Source organism: Thamnophis sirtalis, unplaced genomic scaffold (assembly GCF_051295495.1).
Source record: "Thamnophis sirtalis isolate CommonGarterSnake01/CBP01778 unplaced genomic scaffold, rThaSir2_p1.2 scaffold_3, whole genome shotgun sequence".
NCBI lineage: Eukaryota > Metazoa > Chordata > Lepidosauria > Squamata > Natricidae > Thamnophis > Thamnophis sirtalis.
Window position 1 is genome coordinate 159,952,043 of NW_028261383.1, and position 8,619 is coordinate 159,960,661.

The following is an 8,619-nucleotide window of genomic DNA, read 5'->3' on the forward strand; positions in this document are numbered from 1 at the left end:
AACTTAAAGACATGTGGACTTCAACTTAGAACACAGAAATTCTGCTTGAGAATTTTAATAGAAGGGACCTTGCAGGTCTTCTAAACCAACCCCCTGCTCAAACAGAATTTCAGAATTCTTCCAGAATTCCCCAGACTGACTGACTACCTGAGGAATTCTGAGAGTTGGACCATGTATTTTAAAGTTGCTAATGTTGGGAACTTTGACCTAGATCTAAGGAATGTTTTTTTTTTCAATTCAATGTCCCTGAAAGTCCTGAGAGCTTAATACAGAAAGCCAAGACAAAATTATTGCTGGGGCAGCAGGAGGCAGACGGAAGGATGGAAATAAATCACAAGCCCACATTGTGCCATCTCTCCAATCTTAGCTAAATTATGCCTCCACTGAATTCTTTCAAAAAAGTAACTTTCATGATCAACCCAGAAGACAAAAACAAGGACACTACCAAGGACATAAATTATTTTGCTTGAGGTAAAGGTAACTAGCCCTGGTCAAACCTGAGACCTGTCAGTCTCAGGAAGGGCTGTACTTCAGTTCTGATTTCTTCTGTGTGCTTCAGAAGAACTCCGAATCAATAGGACAACTTTCAAAACTGAAAGTTGGGCTCAATGGACACAGATGTTAGGTGACTTTTGAAAGTCCAGGAAGTGAGAGAGAAATTGGGAGCATAAAATAATGTGGGGTAGTGGGGAATAGGAGAAAGGGAATGGAGTCTCCTGGAAGAGGGCACGGTAGTCTCTAGTTTGTGAAGTTCCAGTCACAAAAGAAGGGTAGGCATCCAAATATAGAAAAATAAAGTGGCAGAGTTAAGAATAACTGTAGTGCAACAATTTCATCAGGAAACTCAAACACCACCAAGAAAGATTCCTGCTCTATTGGTTTCTCTTTCTGTAGGAAATGTTTAAAGTAAGGAATCATTCAAGAGTATGATGTCCCCAAATGCACCTTTGATGAGTAGATGCTATTATATCTTGCCACTTTTACATGGAATAGAAGCATGGACAATGATCCAGAATGATAGAATTCCTGTCAGAAGCCTTGAAGTGTGGATTTCAGAAGATAACCAAAAAATATAATGGGTTGAAAATGTCCTTCAATGAAAGGACAACAATGGCAAAATTGTGAACAGCAAAAAGAAAATTATCTGGAAGAGTTATGATATGTGATATGCCATGAAAAATACCAACTTCCTCTATTAATTATATGAAGAGAATATAGTATGCATTGCATTATTTAATCTATATTATTAAATGCAGTACTGAGAGATACCATATATCCTGGCTGAAAAATCTATGTATGTGGTTTAGCAAAAATATAACCAGTTTGTTTCAGACTGTAGCAGCAATATGCTAATAGCACTGATACACGCCAACCTTGAATAAGAGAAGATGCTAGAAGAGGAAGTAGCCGCTTGTCTTCTGAGACAGCCTAGTCCATTCTACCACCTCTGAACTCTTAACAGAATAACAGAGTTGGAAGGGACCTTGAAGGTCTTCTAGTCCAACCCCCTGCTCAGGCAGGAAACCCTATACTATTTCAAGCAAATGATTATCCTATCTCTTCTTAAATACCTCTAGTGTTGGAGCATCCACAACCACTGGAGGCAAGTTGTTCTACTAATTCATTGTTCTAACTGTCAGGAAATTTCTCCTTAGATCTAGGTGGCTTCTCTGCTTGATTAGTTTCCATTTCACCTTATCACCTCATTCTGTTTCTTGTAGATCCCAGTATGACTTCATGTAAAAACACCAGGTACTTTTGCGTTCTCCCAGAGTGATTGTTCCTTGTTTAAAACTGTAGATTGCCTTAGAATGCGCCTGTTTACTGTTTCATTTTACTGCGTGAGACAGTTAGTGATTTGTCCATAAGGTTTAGTTTGTGGAAACAAGGAAAAGAAAGACTGCAGGGGTCAGTTAAGGTCATTGTTCTATTTAGCAGATGATAAGCAGGGATCAACATGCTTATAGAAACACACATCCATCATGGTAAGTTGACATAGAGAGATTGGGTTTTTTTAAGGGGGGGGGGGGCTTTCGATTACTGCTAGAACAGTGGCCTCCAACCTTTTGTGCACCAGGGACCCATTCTGTGGAGAGACGGTTTTCTGCTGACCAGAGGGGGTGTGGTTTCATGTGCTGCCTTCATACCATGGATGGGGCTTCACTTGTTTGCATGGTTTCTGACAAAAAGTGAGATAGGACATGGGGAAGACCAGAAGCGAAAAGGAAATTCTCTGCTACAAAATCCCCTAATGGCTGCATTCAGCATTTAAGATGGTACAAAGATGTTAAATGGCTCAAAGCAATTTAAGCACCATAAGCCTTACCTGCTGCTCATTGAAGGTTTCACAGCATTTAAAAATAACAGAATACTTTACTTTAGGCTGCCTCAAAGCAGTTCAATACACAGAACCACAAACAAGCTGAATGTTTACAGTGGAGCTTCTCTCTCTGCATCCACAGCTCCGGAAAGGGATTCCAGGGGAGAGACCAGTGGTGGGTTCCAGGCGGTACGCCCCAGTACGTGCGTACCAGTGCCATGCTGGAAGCAACAGCCAGTGTACCGGAACGGTGCTTTGGAGGGCTCGCCCTCCCGCCCTCATTCCTTATCTGTATTTGAAGGAAACGGGCCATTTGCACACGCACGGGCAGCATACAGCGCCTGCGCAATGCTCCGCCAAGCAGCTGGAGCTTCGCAGGCAGTGGGCGTGCATGTGCATGCAGCGTGCATGCCCATGGTAGACACCCGGTCCCATCGCAGCGTACTGGTTGCGACGGGATCCGGAACCCACCACTGGGAGAGATGTATTGTTATAATTACAGATGGTCCCCGACTTACAACCAAAATTGGAATCAGAATTTCCATTTGCTAAGCAAGGTGCTATTAAGTGAGTCACACCCAATGTTATGATCTTTTTTGCCATTATTGTTTTTTTTCCTTTTAAAACAAACATTTCATCATTCATTAATCAGTGTGTCATCTGAGTACATTTTTTGTGTCGTAATAGTTATAGCTTACCATTTAATTCTTTATATACATCTATTCTTATTTTAACATTACAACTTAACATATCTTCTGTTATAACATTTCTCTTCCTAAATTGTTTGATTTTATACTTTTTATCCATATTCATTTTATTTATTTATTTATTTTCATTTCATCAAGCATAACAGATATAAGTATAGACATAATTATGAATACATGAAATGAATGCGCTTAAAGACCTCTTAGGAATGGGGTGAGGTCAACTGTAGACAGTCTAAGGTTAAAGTTTGGGGGGTTTGGGGAAGAAACCACAGAATTAGCATTCCAGGCATTGACCACTCTGTTGCTGAAGTCCTATGTTCTGCAATCGAGTCTGGAACGGTTTACCATAAGTTTGTATCTATTGTGAGCTCATGTGTTGTTGTGATTGAAGCGGAAGTATTCATTGACAGGTAGGATATTGTAGCAGATAATTTTATGTACTACGCTTAGGTCGGATGGAAGATGACAAAGTTCTAGATTGTCTAAGCCCAAAATTTCAAATCATAAGGTATCCTGTTGCGAGCAGAGGAGGAATCTTCTTGTGAAATATCTCTGGATTCATTCGATTGTATATATGCCTGATATGCAGTGTGGGTTCCAGACAGATGAGCTGTATTCAAGAATTGGTCTAGCAAAAGTTTTGTATGCCCTAGTTTGCAGTTCAATATTACCGGAGCAGAAGCTACGCAATATTACGTTAACAACTCTTTTTTTTAATTGAAAATTTTAAAAAAGCTTTTACAAATATTTACTTCCCCTCCCCCACCCTCCCCACCCGAACCCAACCCCCCCCCCAACCTCCCCCACCTACTTCCCAGAACAAATACAGGTATAAATCTTTAACAAACATATTCTAAAATAAACTTAAAGAAAGTTAGTATCATCTTTCATTTGAGTTTTAACTCCTCTTTTGTTAGGCTAACTCTAAACAGATTATATTGTTCCTCGCTTTCTCAGCCATAAACTACCTGGAATATCTTAGTCCCGTATTTATTTTGAATATAGTCAATACATCTTCTCCACTCCAGTTTATATTTCTCATCTGAGTGGTCCTTAAGATATGCTGATATTTTAGCCATCTCTGCTAAGTTTGTTACTTTTATTGTCCATTCTTGAATAGTAGGCAAATCTTCCTTCTTCCAGTATCGCGCCACCAACAGTCTTGCTGCCGTTATTAAGTTAATCAAATTAGTCTCTATAACAGTACAATCTGTAGTTAAACCTAACAGGAATAACTGAGGGGTAAACTTTATCCTCTTTTTAAGAATATTTTGCATAATCCACCATATTTTTATCCAAAATGCTTTAACCTTTTTACAAGTCCACCATATATGGTAATATGTAGCATCAACACAATCACATCTCCAGCATTTAAGTTGTAAATTCGGATACATGCAAGCCAGTTTTTTAGGATCTAAATGCCAAAAAATATGGAACACTTCACGAATTTGCGTGTCATCCTTGTGCAGGGGCCATGCTAATCTTCTCTGTATCGTTCCAATTTTAGTATATGTGCTGCCGAAGCGAGCACAGGTTAACAACTCTTAATGCCTTTTTTGGCGATGCTGTTACAGTGAACTCTGGCACTTAGATCATTTGAGATGAGTACTCCAGGGTCCTTGACTGTGTGGGGATCATCTACAAGGTCACATCCACCCAGTTTGTATTTGATGTTCTGATTTTTTCTGCCAATGTGTAAGACAGAGCATTTGTTGGTTGAGATTTGAAGTTGCCAATTGTTTGACCATTCTGACACATAGTCAAAGTCTTTTTGAAGGGAAGCAGCATTGTCGGTGGTGTTGAATAGTTTTACATCATCAGCGAAGGGAACGCAGTTGCTTTTAATATGATCGCAAAGGTCATTTATATAAAGTATAAAGAATGTGGGTCCTAAAATGCTACGCTGGGGGACTTTTCCTTTAATTGCGAGTGTTAATCTACTCATTTCTGCACAATCTAATATTTTCTTAATCACATTTTTATCTTTAGGGATTTCTTCAGCTTTCCAGTTTTGTGCAAATACAATTCTAGCCGCAGCTATTACATGAATAATCAAATATATATTTTCTTTACTATATTTTCCTGGTAAGATACCCAACAAAAACAATCCAGGTTTTAAGTCCATATGTTGCTGCGTCATCTTCTCCAACCACATTCAAATTCTTGCCCAATATTTTTTTCACTTTAGCAAGGATGGGACCTGCTGTTAAGCAAATCCTGCTTCCCCCATTGACATTGCTTATCAGAAGCCAGCTGGGAAGGTTACAAAGGGTGAACTCCTGGATGCTGCAATCATCATAAAAACAGGCAGGTTGCTAAGCACCTAAATTTTGATCATGCGACCATGGGTATGTTGCAACAGTTGTAAATGCAAGGACGGGTTCTAATTCTCTTTTTTTTTCAATGTTGTAAATTTGAACAGTTGCTAAGCAAATGGAGTAACAGAATAACAGAGTTGGAAGGGACTTTGGAGGTCCTCTAGCCCAACCCCTCGCTCTGACAGGAAACCCTATACCATTTCAGACACATGTTTGTCTGATCCCTTCTTTAAAACCTCCTGTGATGGAGCATTCACAGTTTCTGGAGGCAAGTCATTCCACTGGTTAATTGTTTTCACTGTCAGGAGCTTTCTCCTTAGTTCTAGGTTGCTTCTCTCCTTGATTAGTTTCCACCCATTGCTTCTTGTCCTGCCCTCAGGTGCTTTGGAGAATAGCTTGATCCCCTTCGTTGTGGCAGCTCCTCGGATATTGGAACACTGGTATATCACATCACCCCTTTTCATCAAACTAGACATACACAATTCCAGCAACCGTTCTTTATATGTTTTAGCCTCCAGTCCCCTAATCATCTTTGTTGCTTTTCTCTGCCTATATTCTCAACCCACGGCACAGGGGTTGGGGACCCTTGATTTATAGGAATGGCAACCTGAAATTCTTCTTGAAAAGTTCTCCAAGGAAAATTCTTTCCAATAATTTCTGCTTACCTTATTATTAGTTTACTCCACTAAAGGCAGGCTGCTTTTTACTCCTTGTGGTTTTCTCCCATTTTGATTAATATTCCTTTCATGTACCTTCACCATCCCTTGAAAAAAAAATGCAAATGAAGGGAACATTAATCAAAAAATAAACATAACGAAGAAAACAAGGATTTGTGAATATTAAATATCTGTGCTAGGATAAAAAAGAATGGGAACAGAACCTTCCCCCCTGCTGCAGAATTAGAGTATTAAGACATTTTTTAAAAAAATGATTGCAGCCTACTGCTGAATATTATTCCCAATGGCCACAATCTCTAAAATAAAAAATGTGGGGGGGAAAAAAAACCTTTTAGAAGGAAAAAAAAAATCAGATTGGTATGGAAAGTATTCACTAAATAACAATGAAACCTATATTCCTCAAATAGTAATCGTGAGTAGTTTCTTCCGTACATCAATGCATATCCACATTTATTTCTTTGCTAAAAAATACAGTGTCCCAATATCCTCACTCAAGTGTGATACTGACTTTTTTCCAGATTATACATGTGATCCAATCTTAATGTATATAGTGGTTCCACCAAAAAACCGTGTTCGACTAAAGCGCGCTCGACGAAACGGCGTAGCTGACGTCATCACAGCGCGACAACAGCGCAGAGAAAAAAGCACGCTGTAAACGCTAAACCTAAAATTAACCCCTAAACCTAAACCTAACCCCCCTAAACCTAATCCTAAACCTAACCCTAAACCTAACCCTTAACCTAACCCTTAACCTAACCCTAAACCTAACCCTAACCCTTAACCTAACCCTAAACCGAACCCTAAACCTAACCCTTACCTTAACTTGAATCGGCTTGCTTTCAAAGCGCTATTTAAAGCACTATTTAAGCGCTATTTAAATTAACCTAATCCTAACCCTTAACCTAACCCTAAACCTAACCCTAACCCTTAACCTAACCCTAACCCTAACCCTAACCCTAACCCTAACCCTAAACCTAACCCTAACCCTAACCCTAACCCTTAACCTAACCCTAAACCGAACCCTAAACCTAACCCTTACCTTAACTTGAATCGGCTTGCTTTCAAAGCGCTATTTAAAGCACCCTTCTTTCTCCGCGCTCGCTGTTGTCGCCCTGCTGATGACATCAGCGACGCGGTTTAATCGGGCGCGCTTTAGTCGAGCGCGGTTTTGTCATGCCACGGTATATAGTAGGCTAGGGCTACCTGTTGTGGCCTGGCTGCAGAGCTGGTAGCAAAGTCAGACAGTGGGGAGGTTGGGGAAGAACATGGGCCAATCCTGGGGGTTGAGGAAAGCTCAGACAAGGGCTCTGCGTTGGAAGCAGAAAGGGAGTTAGACAGCAGTGAAGCAGAAGAACAGCTGGAGCCTGTTTCCAGTGTGTGCATGTGCAGAGCTGCCAGAAGACAAGAACAACTAAGAAAGCAGGGTCGACTTAGGAGTCAAGTCACACCTTGGAGCTGATTGGCCCTTCTCATAGGAAACAAAAGAGGAACGAACAGGAAGTGGGCTTTTGCAGGAAACGATTCGTTCATTCGGTCGTGTCAAGAGTGGAAAGTTCTGTTTGTAACTATAAGAGACTCTGTGCCAAGTTTGGAAACTAATTATTTGGCAGCTCATCAAACGAGATAAGGTTCATATTCTGATAAACACTCCTCTGAAAGACTGTTTGTTAAGCCTTGAGAACTGTGAATTAAAGGAATTCACAGTCGTGTAAATAAAAGGGGTTTGGCCGGGACCAAGACTCTGATTCTTGCTGTTTAAGGAAGTCTGGGTCAGAACACTACCTCGCAGTTAGCCATCTCAGAAGGGTCTATGACAATTCGCCATGGCCAGCTCACCATGGCCAACTCGCCACAGCAAATTTGCTGTGGTCAACTTGTTGCGGCCAACTCGCCAGAGGACAGCTCTCCATGGGACAACTTGCTGCAGGACAAGAGTTACACTAATATCAAAGAAATGGTGAAATGGAAAAACTAAAGAAAGGATGCAAAAGGAGGGACAAAATAAAATGTGAACGACAACAATGAAAATATTTTTTTTATTTATTTGAAATAATTAAATTGAAATTGATGAATTGTCACGTGGCAAGTTGGACGTAGCGACCTGGCTGCAGCTAGTTGTCCCATTCCATTCTCAGAACCCTGAGAATCTTACCTGTTCAAAGTTCAAAGCCTTTATTGTCATTGTACATCATGTATGCAACGAAATCGGTTTAGCCTTTACTGGTGCAATCCATACAAGAATACAAGGCAACAATGAATAATATAAAGAATAATCCTTATACAAGTAGTTGTGGGGGAAAATAGTCTTACGTTTCCATATGTACGTCATATTCTGTGCAACATGTATATTACTCTTATATCATGGTATATACATATTACACACTAGACTGACACCAGTGAAATTTGTCATATTAATCCATTTGTGGTGCTATGTTGTTTTTAGGGGTCTGACAGCCCATGGGTAGAAGCTGTTTAAACCTGTTTGTCCAGTTGGCTATACTTCTGTGTCTTCTACCTGATTGTAAAATTGAAGAAAGACACTGGCCAGAATGTGAATCTTTCCTCAGTGTTGTGGCCCGGCAGGAGCCGTTGGAGCT

General features: G+C 40.3%; 1 non-coding gene across 1 annotated transcript; it reads right to left on the reverse strand.

Moving 5' to 3' along the window:
* Nucleotides 1–4,451: 4,451 nt before the first annotated feature.
* Nucleotides 4,452–4,558, reverse strand: LOC148048282 (U6 spliceosomal RNA). Its single transcript, XR_015696190.1, has one exon. It is a non-coding gene; the product is annotated as a U6 spliceosomal RNA (small nuclear RNA).
* Nucleotides 4,559–8,619: the final 4,061 nt, after the last annotated feature.